At 42.2% G+C, this 12,832-nt stretch overlaps 1 long non-coding RNA gene across 1 annotated transcript; it reads left to right on the top strand.

Annotated features, from left to right (window-relative positions):
- Window positions 1–5,785: 5,785 nt before the first annotated feature.
- Window positions 5,786–8,993, top strand: LOC109909903 (uncharacterized). The gene is made up of 4 exons (XR_004204036.1): window positions 5,786–6,250; window positions 6,529–6,612; window positions 7,244–7,864; window positions 8,537–8,993. It is a non-coding gene; the product is annotated as an uncharacterized LOC109909903 (long non-coding RNA).
- The last annotated feature ends 3,839 nt before the right edge of the window (window positions 8,994–12,832 follow it).

The following is a 12,832-nucleotide window of genomic DNA, read 5'->3' as shown; positions in this document are numbered from 1 at the left end:
TCATTTGATTAATAATTAACATATGTTTGAAGTAAGGGATAAATGCTTGAGATAAAGTTTATTCATTTCTTTGAAACTTCAACAATGCCTCCTTGTTTTCTGTCCTCTACTACCGCAGTTTGCCTATACTGTGGTATTCTAGCAGGAGACTGTCTGAAAGTGTAGTAGTCAAAGTGTTGTCATTTGTGATGAAATATGTGCTCAAACTGCCCCACAATCCAAAGTAATAAGGTTGATAGGGTAGTGTATCAAAGTAATCAGACCAATTATTTTATTAAATTGAACTTTGACTATATTTAACTGCTTGGCTTAAGTAAAACAGTTTAAACTTCTTCCACTAACACAAAAATACTTGTAAAGAGTTGAAGCAAGTCCCACCAATTTTTCTTAATGGAAATTACCATCTACTTATGTGTAAATATTGCCAAGCCAATAGGAACATTTTGTGTGAAAGATAAAATGTCTCACTAATAATGTTTCTTGTCTGAATTTATCTACAGAGAATGGAAACATTAAAACAGCATTAGAAGAAAATGGCTGCATGTGGTTGACCAAATAAGTGATATTTATAGGCCTGCTGACTTTTCTGGGTTTACTGACGCGACAATACTCCAATGCTGTCCAACCACAGTTTCCACCCCCCTGTAGGCAAATCAGTCCACCCATGTCATGACCAACTGAAATGCACAAACCACAGAGCTTCTAAGTATGCAACATCACAAGACTTCCGGGAATGCATGCAAAAAGACCAAATGGTTTGGGGTTTGAGAAGTCAATGAAAGAAGTGAAGAATTCTTCCTTAGTTGTTCCTTTTTCTAAAGGCACAACCTAGATTCAAGCCATTAAGCAAGTTTCCATTGACCCAGGTTTGTTCGACAAAAGCAATGTAGCAAAAAAATTCATTGCGATAATGGAAACAGCAGATATACAGTGCCTTCAGAAAGTATTCAGACCCCTTTACTTTTTCCACATTTTGTTACGTTACAGCCTTACTGTAAATGTATTAAATAAATCATTTCCCTCAGCAATCTACGCACGATACCCCATAATGACATGGCGGAAACAGGTTTTTAGAAATATCTTATTTACATAAGTATTCTGACCCTTTACTATGAGACTCGAAATTGAGCTCAGGTGCATCCTGTTTCCATTGATCATCCTTGAGCTGTTTCTACAACTTGATTGGAGTTCACCTGTGGTAAATTCAATTGATTGGACATGATTTGGAAAGGCACTCCCCTGTCTATATAATGTCCCACAGTTGACAGTGCATGTCAGAGCAAAAACCAGGCCATGAGGTCGAAGGATTTGTCCGTAGCGCTCCTAGAGAGGATTGTGTCGAGGGACAGATCTGGGGAAGGGTACCAAAAAATGTCATTGCATTGAAGGTCCACAAGAACACAGTGGCCTCCATCATTCTTAAATGGAAGAAGTTTGGAACCACCAATACTCTTCCTAGAGCTCGTCGCCCAGCCAAACTGAGCAATCGGTGGAGAAGGGCCTTGGTCAGAGAGGTGACCAAGAAACCGATGGTCATTCTGACAGAGCTCTAGAACTCCTCTGTGGAGATGGGAGAACCTTCCAAAAGGACAACCATCTCTGCAGCACTCCACCAATCAGTTCTTTATGGTAGTGGCCAGACAGAAGCCACTCCTCGGTAAAAGGCAAATGACAGCCCGCTTGGAGTTTGCCAAAAGGCACCCAAAGAACTCTTAGACCATGAGAAACCAGATTCTCTGGTCTGATGAAACCAAGATTGAACTCTTTGGCCTGAATGCCAAGCGTCATGTTTGGAGGAAACCTGGCACCATCCCTACGGTGAAGGATGGTGGTGGCAGCATCATGTTGTGGGGATGTTTTTCAGCGGTAGGGACTGGGAGACTAGTCAGGATCGAGGCAAAGATGAACGGAGCAAAGTACAGAGAGATCCTTGATGAAAACCTGCTCAAGAGTGCTCAGGATCTCAGACTGGGGTGAAGGTTCACCTTCCAACAGGACAACAACCCTAATCACACAGCCAAGACGATGCAGGAGTGGTCACTGAATGTCCTTGAGTGGCCCAGCCAGAGCCCAGACTTGAAACCGATCAAACATCTCTGGAGAGACCTGAAGGCACTGTAGGATATATTTTCTATAGCTCGACAAAAATGATATCCGTTAGACAGGGGTGGATTTTCTTTTGTCTAACTTCCGTTATTGCGACAAATTATGATGGAAACTGTGTTTTGTTTTGGGAATAAATTCTGATTGCCAAATTCTTTTGAAGGTACACGGGGGACACTTAATGTTATCGCGTAACTATAAGCTCCACTCCATATTTAATTCTAAATGCCTAGTGCTTGCAAAATAACATTGTTAAACTATAAAAATTATGTTTCTTTACAGGACAAGGATTGTCCTAACTTTCAAGAATGCCTGAATTGCTTTGCCTTGCTGTTCTGGTTGGCTAGCAAGTTTCATCTTCCAATTATTTCAGATCAACAGGAGTGAAAGTTTCACCATGGACCTTAGCAATACGTTAAAGAATTATTTGAATATGGCAAATATTAGTCAATTATTGCATTCCATCCATGCTGGCTTTTGTGGGCTACATGAGACATAAAACAGATCGGTGGAAGGGCGTATCAGGCTGTCGCCAATTTATTCATGTGCAATTTGTTTAAATGGGTAATGGAAACACTTCAATCACTACATGTTTTATTGCCTCTGTAGGTTTTTGAGATTTAATTTTTTTTTTATATAAGTGACATGACTTTCAGCTGTATTTATTGGCACAATACAGTTCAATGGAGACGTACCCTAGCAAGCAATTGTTGCATCTATTTTCAATGCGAACTTTCGAAATGTTGACCTAAAATTCTCTGTGCACATTCATGTTAACATAGCTATCGTCATAAGTAGTTGAATATGTTATTACTCCAACTTCGTGAAAGTGACAAACTAGCTAGGTTTTCATCCAATTGGCGACAGATTTTCATGCAAATATTCTAATATCTGCATAAAGAATATATGCACATTTTTCCACCAGTGGTGTGTTTCCACCCAACACGCTTGTTGCAGATAAAAGTCAGTGTGCGATGACATAGTGCACACAAAATGTACCTTTTCACTTAAGTTTTCATGTACCGAATACAGTTCTAAAGTTCAATGTGTTTCCATCACATTTTCAACTCTACCTATAGATTTGTCAAAAAAACTGTAATTGAATAGCAAATGTGTCTACTCTGGCACATGCGCTCTAGCCAACAGCTTGCGGATACAATGCAGGTGGGCTGTATTGGTAGGCTAGTATACATAATGAAATTATTATGGATACCTGTTTCCATCACAGCTTTCATGATAAAAAAAAAAAAAGAAAAGAAAACAATTATGACAGTGTTCATTTTTGTCAAAAAATGATATCGAAGGGCTGCAGATAATTAGCGTTTCATTTTTGGGGGTTAAATATAGTCAAATATAGTGTAACGACCCTAGGTTTATAAGCGCGGAAATCGACTCTGCCGCACAAGCATGCAGTCGATATCGCGCCGGACCTCGGGCTAGAAGGTCGAGGGTTCGAGATCTGCTCCCTGCTGTTTCATTATAATATTGATAAAAGTCACCTTGTCCTAGAGAGATTTACACAGTTATCAAAATGTCATATCAGGGTAAGCCTACACGAAACCCAGCCCTTGTTTGAAGTGTTTCTAAAGTCCCCTATGGGAAAAATTATTGGAACTATTTCCCTGATTGACCGGTAGGTTTTATGGGTATTATGACTCATGTGGCACTCTATAGACCCCTTTCCAGTATACAACACACTGACTTCATGATCAGATGCTAGCAGACTATTGGCGACAGTAAGAAAGCCATCGCCATCTTCGCCCATTCAACATAGCCTAGATTTACATTTATATTACTTCTAAACATAACCCTTTAGGGTTCTCATACACTTACAATTATGTTTTGATTCTTGCTTGAACAGTCTCTAATATTATATTTGGTTGTGATATTTGCAAAATAATTATTTTGGATGCAGCAATTGTTAGCTAGAATGCTAACGCTCATTGAATAAGGCTGTAGCAAAAGCTAGCCAAAGTGGCATTTTACTGGCTGATTGAAAGGGGTCTATAGAAGTGCGTGGCACCAACTTTATTTTTATAATTTTTTTATTAAATTTTTCTTTTTTTTTTAATTCAGAAAAAAAACAGAAAAAACGGTAAACATGCAAGAAGTAGACGTACGGGAGTTGTAGCGATGAGACAAGATAGTAACTACTAACAATTGGATAACACGAAAAAAATGACAGATTATACAATGACCTTAAAAGATACACACATATAGATTGTTTTAACAGCTTTCTTATTAGAAGAATATAACCGCCGTAGTGGGTGGAAGAAGGTGAGGACCAAGGTGCAGCGTGGTACATGTCCATATTTATTCAAATGAACACGGAGATAACAAAATAACAAAGAGAAACAACCGATATGGTTCTCAATCAGGGACAACGATAAACAGCTGCCTGTGATTGAGAACCATACCAGGCCAAACACAGAAATCCCAAAACATAGAAAAAGGAACATAGACAACCTACCCAACTCACGCCCTGACCATACTAAAACAAAGACATAATAAAAGAACTAAGGTCAGAACGTGACAAAGAATGTACTGCTCGAATTCCTTATAGAAAACACGGAAGTGTTTTTTTATTAGTGAATTTTTCCATTACCACAAATAGATTTATCCTTATTATAGTTAATTAAGGAAACCGAGCAGCACAGCGTGGCACCGACTTGTCTTGTTTGCGCATTTCGGTCATGTCTTGCATGGCACCTGCCTACGTAATACTTAGAATCTTGAAAGTGTGTGCTAAACTAGGGGGTGATGATAGTTCTAAGGCTGGTTTCTTTTTTACAGCAATTATTTAAATTGTTATCTGAATTATTTTTAAACAACCCTTCACTTTGGTTTGATATCATTCTATTAGTAGCAGAATACATACATTTGTGTAATTTGTTTAGACAATTACCATTTGGTTGCACGAATGGGCTGTGATCCATCTTCAGTACCTCATGGGCTGTTCCGCTATTCAAAATTAAAAGCGGGAGGAAGTAGAAGCAAACAGAGTTGTACCGCATGGACTGTTCCGCTATTCAAAATTAAAAGCGGGAGGAAGTAAAAGCAAACAGAGTTGTACCTCATGGACTGTTCCGCTATTCAAAATTAAAAGCGGGAGGAAGTAGAAGTGAACAGAGTTAAATAAACTGAATGTACGATATAATTTCTTAGCAAATTAGTGAATATATGGGTGTATGTGTGTTTAAGTTACTTAAATAATGGTCACAATGTTAGCTAGCTAATGTTATAATTTGCCTCGTCTTGTCTGAAAAATGTGTGTTCCTTTCCTAGCTAAAGTCCTTTTGCTAACGTCAGCTAACAAGTTGTCAAGCTAGCTATCAGCTGTAGTTCAGTCACTTAGATAAAAAAAAATGTAGCTAGCTATACCTTTTGGCTAAGCTGATGAACAGTATCATACAGCCAGTTGATCCTAGCTACTACTGAGGTCAGGATTGTTGTTTTGGGGCTGCTGGTAGCCTAGTGGTTAGAGCGTTGGGTCAGTAACCGAAAGGTTGCTGGATGGAATCCCCAGCTGACAAGGTAAATCTATCGTTCTGCCCCTGAACAAGGCAGTTAACCCACTGTTCACCGGTAGGCCGTCATTGTAAATAAGAATTTGTTCTTAACTGACTTGCCTAGTTAAATAAAAAATAAATAACAACATGTCTGAAGTCTCTCCTGCTGGCCCTCCACCAGTACAGAGACAATAGGACGGCCCATAACACTGCCCTATTGCAGAAACAAGTGGAGGTCAGTTTCAACATGTCTACACTGTGGCGAAGCACACAAAATGGAAGATATGAATCAAGGTGTGTAGGAGCTGTCAGGACTGCAGCGCGGTTGTCTGTTGTCATCGGGCCAGGTGCTGCCCAGTGAGTGTGTCAGTGGAGCTGGCAGAAGACCCCAACACTATCCCTGCACTCACAGGAACCATCATCTCTCTACTGGTCCAACTTGGTTCTGATGAGTTCCCAATGCATTTCTGTCCTATAATGTCTTGACAAGTGATTGACCTTGTCTTACAGCTATACTATGATGTGTGTGTGTTCTCTCTCCCAGCCTGTGTTGATGAAAGCAGAGCAGTTATAACCTGACCAGCACTCTGGCCTCCATCATCCACAGTGGCACCCCCAGGGAGCTGTTGGTACTACAGGTAAGACAACAGTCACCGAAATGACATAAAGAGACTAAACCAGTGGTCATGAACCCTGGTCTTGGAGAATGATGGAATGACAAAGCTAAAGCTCTGGTGAGGAACATGGCTGTAGGATGTAATGTGTTCAGATTTTGCTGTAGTAACTCTGTGTGTGTGTGTGTGTGTGTGTGTGTGTGTGTGTGTGTGTGTGTGTGTGTGTGTGTGTGTGTGTGTGTGTGTGTGTGTGTGTGTGTGTGTGTGTGTGTGTGTGTGTGTGTGAGTGTGTGCGTGTACAGGTGCTACAGAGGCTCACGTACAACACCCGGATAATCCACTGTGCCAACTAAATCTATGAACGCAGACTTTCTCATGACCAACATGTGAGACACCTCTCGACTCCTCTCCTCTTTTCCCTCCTCCTCCCCCTCCTCTCTTTTTCCACTCTACAGTATAGCAGATATGAATGTGTACATGAAAGTATTCATTTAGTCTCCTATTCATTTAGTCTCCCCCCCCTTCCAGCCCGTTGCACAATGATCACATCACCATGCTGTGCCTGGGTCTGATGGCTAACCTGTGTCACTACAACCTGTCGGTACAGACTCACATCAAAGCTCTGGCGAGGAACATTCTTCATCTTCTCTACCACTGTCTGTCCACCCTTTCTCTCTTTTTTTGTCGTACTCATCCTCTCTTCTTCCTTTTCTTTTTCTCGCTACTCTTTGATGTAACAGGTTGTTGTAATGTGAAGGAGTTCTACTGTACGTTGATTAACCTGTGTGTGGGTGGGTTCCTACGGAGTAATGTCAAGGCGTTCTACCGTAACCGTAACCTTCCTGGCCGACAACAGTTTTGACGACGGTGGTGGTGTTAGCTTTCTCCATACTGGTCAGCCTCACTCTCAATGAGGAGGTGGGGGAGTAGGAAACACACACATACACACCAATCTTTTCTCTATCTTTGGTTCTGGTTATGATTACTATCTCTCTGGTTTGTGTGTGTGTGTGTCAGCTATTCCATGCTAAGAACATCCACCTGACATTCCAGCTGATCTTCAACATCATCGTCAATGGCGACGGAACCCTAACCAGGAACCACTCTGTTGACCTACTGGTGGACCTACTGAGGAACCCCAAGATAGCTGACTACCTGACCAGGTACACACACAAACACACACTCACACACTTTAATAAAACAATACAAGTGATGTCTTCCTCTCTGTAGGTATGAACACTTCTCAGTGTGCGTGTCCCAGGTGTTGGGTCTGCTACACATCAAAGACCTGGACTCAGCTGCCAAGGTGTTGGAGCTGCTCCTGGCTCTGTGTGGTTGGTTAGGCCTAAGGTCTCTGCTGTGTGAGGTCGTGTTCCGTCCCGCCGCCCCACGGCTCCGAGCTGCAAGTCGCAGACAGGGGGCGGGCCTAGATGCAGGCCAGAAAACAGAGCCGGGCTTAGGTCTCATCCAATGGCTACAGCTCTCTGGCTGACGGGGAGGAGTCATGCTGTCCACAGGCGCTGCAGCTGCTGACTGAACTACTGGAGGCACGGCAACCCAACGTGGACGTACAGAACTAAAAGTGGAAGCCTGTATCTACATAGCTTCATCATCCAGTCTAAATCGTTGATAACTCCTGTACGTACATCCAAAGTGATTTTTCTTTGTCCTTTCTTATGTGTTTCTCTTCAGGAGGGGTTGGGTTGAGGTTGTGTGCATGTGTTGGGCTTCGTTGAGTTGTTGATTCCAATGGTGTTGGGTCTACAACAGGGACGGGACCCAGCCGCACCAGACAGCCAGCTCAGAACACACTGCATACGCACCACACACACCACCAGCTTGCTACTAAATATCAATTACATGGGGGGACTGGTCTGTGTGTTGGTCTGTGTGTTGGTCTGTGTGTTGGTCTGTGTGTTGGTCTGTGTGTTGGTCTGTGTGTGTGTGTGTGTGTGTGTGTGTGTGTGTGTGTGTGTGTGTGTGTGTGTGTGTGTGTGTGTGTGTGTGTGTGTGTGTGTGTGTGTGTGTGTGTGTGTGTGTGTGTGTGTGTGTGTGTGTGTGTGTGTGTGTGTGTGTGTGTGTGTGCGTGATCAGCCTTAATTCTTCCACTGCTGTGTAATGAGGATTGTGTGTAGCATGGTGTCTTGTCAGGTGAGCTCCCAGGTCTGTCTCTCTCAGGTTCAAATACTGCTCTCCTGTTGCCATAACAATGACCCCCTCACCAGCCACGACTGCAAATGCATCAACACAGGCATCAAGCGTTCTCATACCAAAGAGATGGACTCAAAATTATGTGTGTGTGTGTTTCAGTTAAGTGTGTGGTGAGGCGGTGTTGAAGACTTGATGAGTAAACTGAGACAGAAGGTGAAAGACATGGAGACCAGCTTCTACAGAATACTACAGGTACACACACACCTGTGGAGCTGAGCTAAATGATTGACACGTTAAATCTCTCTCCCTGTAGGACCAGAGGATGGTCACATTCCTCTCTCTGGCTCTCACGTTCAATCACTAAGAACATGTTCAGACCGGGCTTCGTCTACTGTTTGAGGCCACGCCTCTCCCAGACTTTCCTTCACTAGCGTGAGGGACTGAACACAAACATAAACAAGCACAAATTAAATCAAATGTTATTTGTCACATGCTTTGTAAACAACAGGTGTAGACTAACAGTGAAATGCTTACTTACGGGCCCTTCCCAACAATGTAGAGAGAAAGAAAATATAGAAAAGTAATAACATGTAATGATAAAAGTAATAATAAATAACTTGGCTATTTGTATTTATTATGGATCACCATTAGCTGCTGCCAAGGCCTCTACTCTACTACCACATATCTACAACACAAAAATCCATGTGTACGCACTAACTTATTCCTTGCCACCCATTCTGAAACTAACTGCAGCTCTTTGTTAAGTGTTAGCTGACGTGTATAGAGTTGAGTCATCCGCATACATAGACACACTGGCTTTACTCAAGACTATGATCGATAATGTCAAAAGCCGCACTGAAGTCTAACAAAATGTAAGTGCTGTGCTTGTTGAATGTCCTTCCCTATAAGCGTGCTGTCTGTTGTCAACTTGTTTACTGTAAAATAGCATTGTATCTGGTAAAACACAATTCTTTCCAAAAGTTTACAAAGGGTTGGTAACAGGCTGATTGGTTGGCTATTTGAGCCAGTAAAGAGGGGAATAACTTTTGCTTCCTTCCAGGCCTGAGGGCACATACTTTCTAGTAGATTTAAATTGAAGATGTGGCAAATAGGATTGGCAATATCGTCCACTATTATCCTCAGTAATTTTCCATCCAAGTTGTCAGACTCCGGTGGTTTGTCATTGTTGATAGACAACAATTTTTTCACCTCTTCCACACCTACTTTACAGAATTCAAAATTACAATTGCTTGTCATTCATAATTTGGTCAGATATACTTGGATGTGTAGTGTCAGCGTTTGTTGCTGGCATGTCATGCCTAAGTTTGCTAATCTTGCCAAAAAATCATTAAAGTAGTTGGCAATAACAGTGGGTTTTGTGATGAATGAGCAATCTGATTCAATGAATGATGGAGCGGATGGAGTTTGCCTTTTTGCCCATAATTTCATTTAAGCTGCTCCAAAGCTTTTTACTATCATTCTTAGTAATTTATCTTTGTTTCATAGTGTAGGTTCATCTTCCTCTTATTCAGTTTAGTCACATGATTTCTGAATTTGCAGTACGTTTGCCAATCGGCTGTACAGCCAGACCTATTTGCCATTTCTTTCGGGTCATCCCTCTCAACCATACCATTTTTAAATTCCTCGTCAATCCACAGGGATTTAAGTTTCTACAATAATCTCAATGTGTGCCTGCTTATTAGTAACTGGGGTAAGCAATTCCATAAATGTGGTAAGTGCAGCGTATGGTTGCTCCTCATTACACACCACAGACCAACAATTCTTTACATCAACAATGGGAATCACTGCAAAAATTATTGTATGACCTCTTATACACTATATTAGGCCCATCCTTCAGATCTTTGGTTTTCCTAGATATGGCTACTATATTGTGATCACTACATCTGATGGATCTGGATACTGCTTTCAAACAAATGTCTGCAGCATTAGTAAAGATGTGATCAATTGATGATTTCATTCCTGTGCTGTTTGTAACTACCCTGGTAGGTTGATTGATAACCTGAACCAGCTTGCAGGCATTAGTTACAGTTTGAAGCTTTCTCTTGAGTGGGCAGCCTGATGAAAGCCAGTCAAAATTTGAATCACCCAGAAAATGTACCTCTCTGTTTATATCACATACATTATCAAGAATTTCACACTTTATCCAGATACTGACTGTTAGCACTTGGTGATCTATAGTAGCTTCCAACAAGAATGGGCTTTAGGTGAGGCAGATTAACCTGGAGCCATATTACTTCAATAGCATTTAACACGAGATCCTCTTAAGCTTTACAGAAATGTGGTTCTGAATATAAACAGCCACACCTCCACCTTGGGCATTTCTGTCTTTACTGTAGATCTTATAACCATGTATTGCTACCACTGTATCATCAAAGGTATTATCTAAGTGAGTTTCAGAAATTGTCCGAATATGAATGTCATCTGTCATCTAGCAAATTATGGATTTCATGAATCGGGGGAAGAAGGCAGATGCGCCGAGAATGATTCTTCTTATTTCTGGTTCCGACACACATCCATTTACGCTCACCTGGAGTCCAACAATGAGCAGCCATTTACGCTCACCTGGAGTCCAACAATGAGCAGCCATTTACGCTCACCTGGAGTCCAACAATGAGCAGCCATTTTCTGGTTCAAGCTAGTAGAGGGGTGCAGAGGCAGAAACTGATAATAGTCAAGGAAAGCCCCATTATGATCCTCTTGGATGTTTTGATAGGAATCATTTAAAGATGCCGATCCTTATTCAGTTCAAGGCGCTTGGTCAAAGTTTGTATTTCAAATCAAATCAAATGTATTTATATAGTCCTTCGTACATCAGCTGATATCTCAAAGTGCTGTACAGAAACCCAGCCTAAAACCCCAAACTGCAAGTAATGCAGGTGTAGACGCACGGTGGCAAGGAAAAACTCCCTAGAAAGGCCAAAACCTAGGAAGAAACCTAGAGAGGAACCAGGCTATGAGGGGTGGCCTCTTCTGGCTGTGCCGGGTGGAGATTATAACAGAACATGGCCAAGATGTTCAAATGTTAATGAATGACCAGCATGGTCAAATAATAATAATCACTGTAGTTGTCGAGGGTGCAACAGCTCAGCACCTCAGGAGTAAATGTCAGTTGGCTTTTCATAGCCGATCATTAAGAGTATCTCTACCACTCCTGCTGTCTCTAGAGAGTTTAAAACAGCAGATCTGGGACAGGTAGCACGTCCGGTGAACAGGTCAGGATTCCATAGCCAGGCAGAACAGTTGAAACTGGAGAAGCAGCATGGCCAGGTGTTTCTTCATGAAGAATAATAATCATTTCTTTAGCTGCATCAAGTTCCTTTTTTCACAAATGAAGGTATCCATCTGACCTTTCCCGGTGACTACTGCGAACATGTCACAGATTATACACTTAATAGTCCACGAGTGCCCATCAGATTCAAAGGAGTTTTCACTGCTGAAAGCTGACAGTCCAAGGGAACAAACATTTGCTACGCCGCCGGGGACTTAGATGCACCCTCCATGGCCGCCCCTACCAGCGCCTCGCACAATTGTGTTGTCTGTCTAGTTGAATGTGAAGAGCGAGAGAGAAGGGAGGCGGGTGATGTAGCCTCAGAGCTGTGTCGGGCGTATCCCCAGTGTCTGTAGTCCTGGGGAATACACAACATACAGTTACAGCATGTACTGTCCAACAACTGGAGTCACACTCACACACTGGAAAAAAGCCATTTCCTTTAGTAGTTCTATAGAGAGCGTTGTATGTTGAGCTCTTGGTAGCCTGGTTCGGTTGTCGGTGTCCAGGTACTAAAGCATCCGCTGGGGTGAAAAAGTTAAGCGAGGAAAAAACTAAGATGTTGGAAGATGTGTAAAATGCAGAGTTTTGATTTAAAAGGTTATTTAAAGTTTAAAAAATGAAAAGTTTGGTAGGTAGTCAAGTCGCAACAAGCAGCACAACAATGCGGAAGTGTGCCGTTTTTCACACTGTACCTAGTCGATGTGCAGGGGTACGAGGTCATTGAGGTAGATATGTACATAAACCTAGGAATAAAGTGACAGAAAGTAAACATTAGCAGAAGTGTATGTGACGAGTCAAAGTTTGTGCAAAAAGGATCCATGCAGATTGTCCTGGTAGCTATTTTGCTAACTATTAAACAAACTATTTAGCAGTCTTAGGGCTTGGGGGTAGAAGCTGTTCAGGGTCCTGTTGGTTCCAGATTTGGTCCATTGGTACTACTTGCTGTGCGGTAGAAGAGAGAACAGGTGGCTGGAGTCTGACAATTTTGAGGGTCTCCCTCTGACACCACCTGGTATATAACTCCTAGAAGGCAAGGAGCTCGGTCTCAGTGATGTAGTGGTCTGTCCGTCCACTAACCTCTGTAGCGCCTTGCGGTTGGATGCCAAGCTTGATGGTTCGTCGGGCGGGCATAGCGGGACTTCTTTTAAGCTTCTGGGTCCCGC

The sequence above is a fragment of the Oncorhynchus kisutch genome, linkage group LG18 (assembly GCF_002021735.2).
Source record: "Oncorhynchus kisutch isolate 150728-3 linkage group LG18, Okis_V2, whole genome shotgun sequence".
Taxonomy (NCBI): domain Eukaryota; kingdom Metazoa; phylum Chordata; class Actinopteri; order Salmoniformes; family Salmonidae; genus Oncorhynchus; species Oncorhynchus kisutch.
This window is presented reverse-complemented; position numbering and strand designations above follow the sequence as displayed.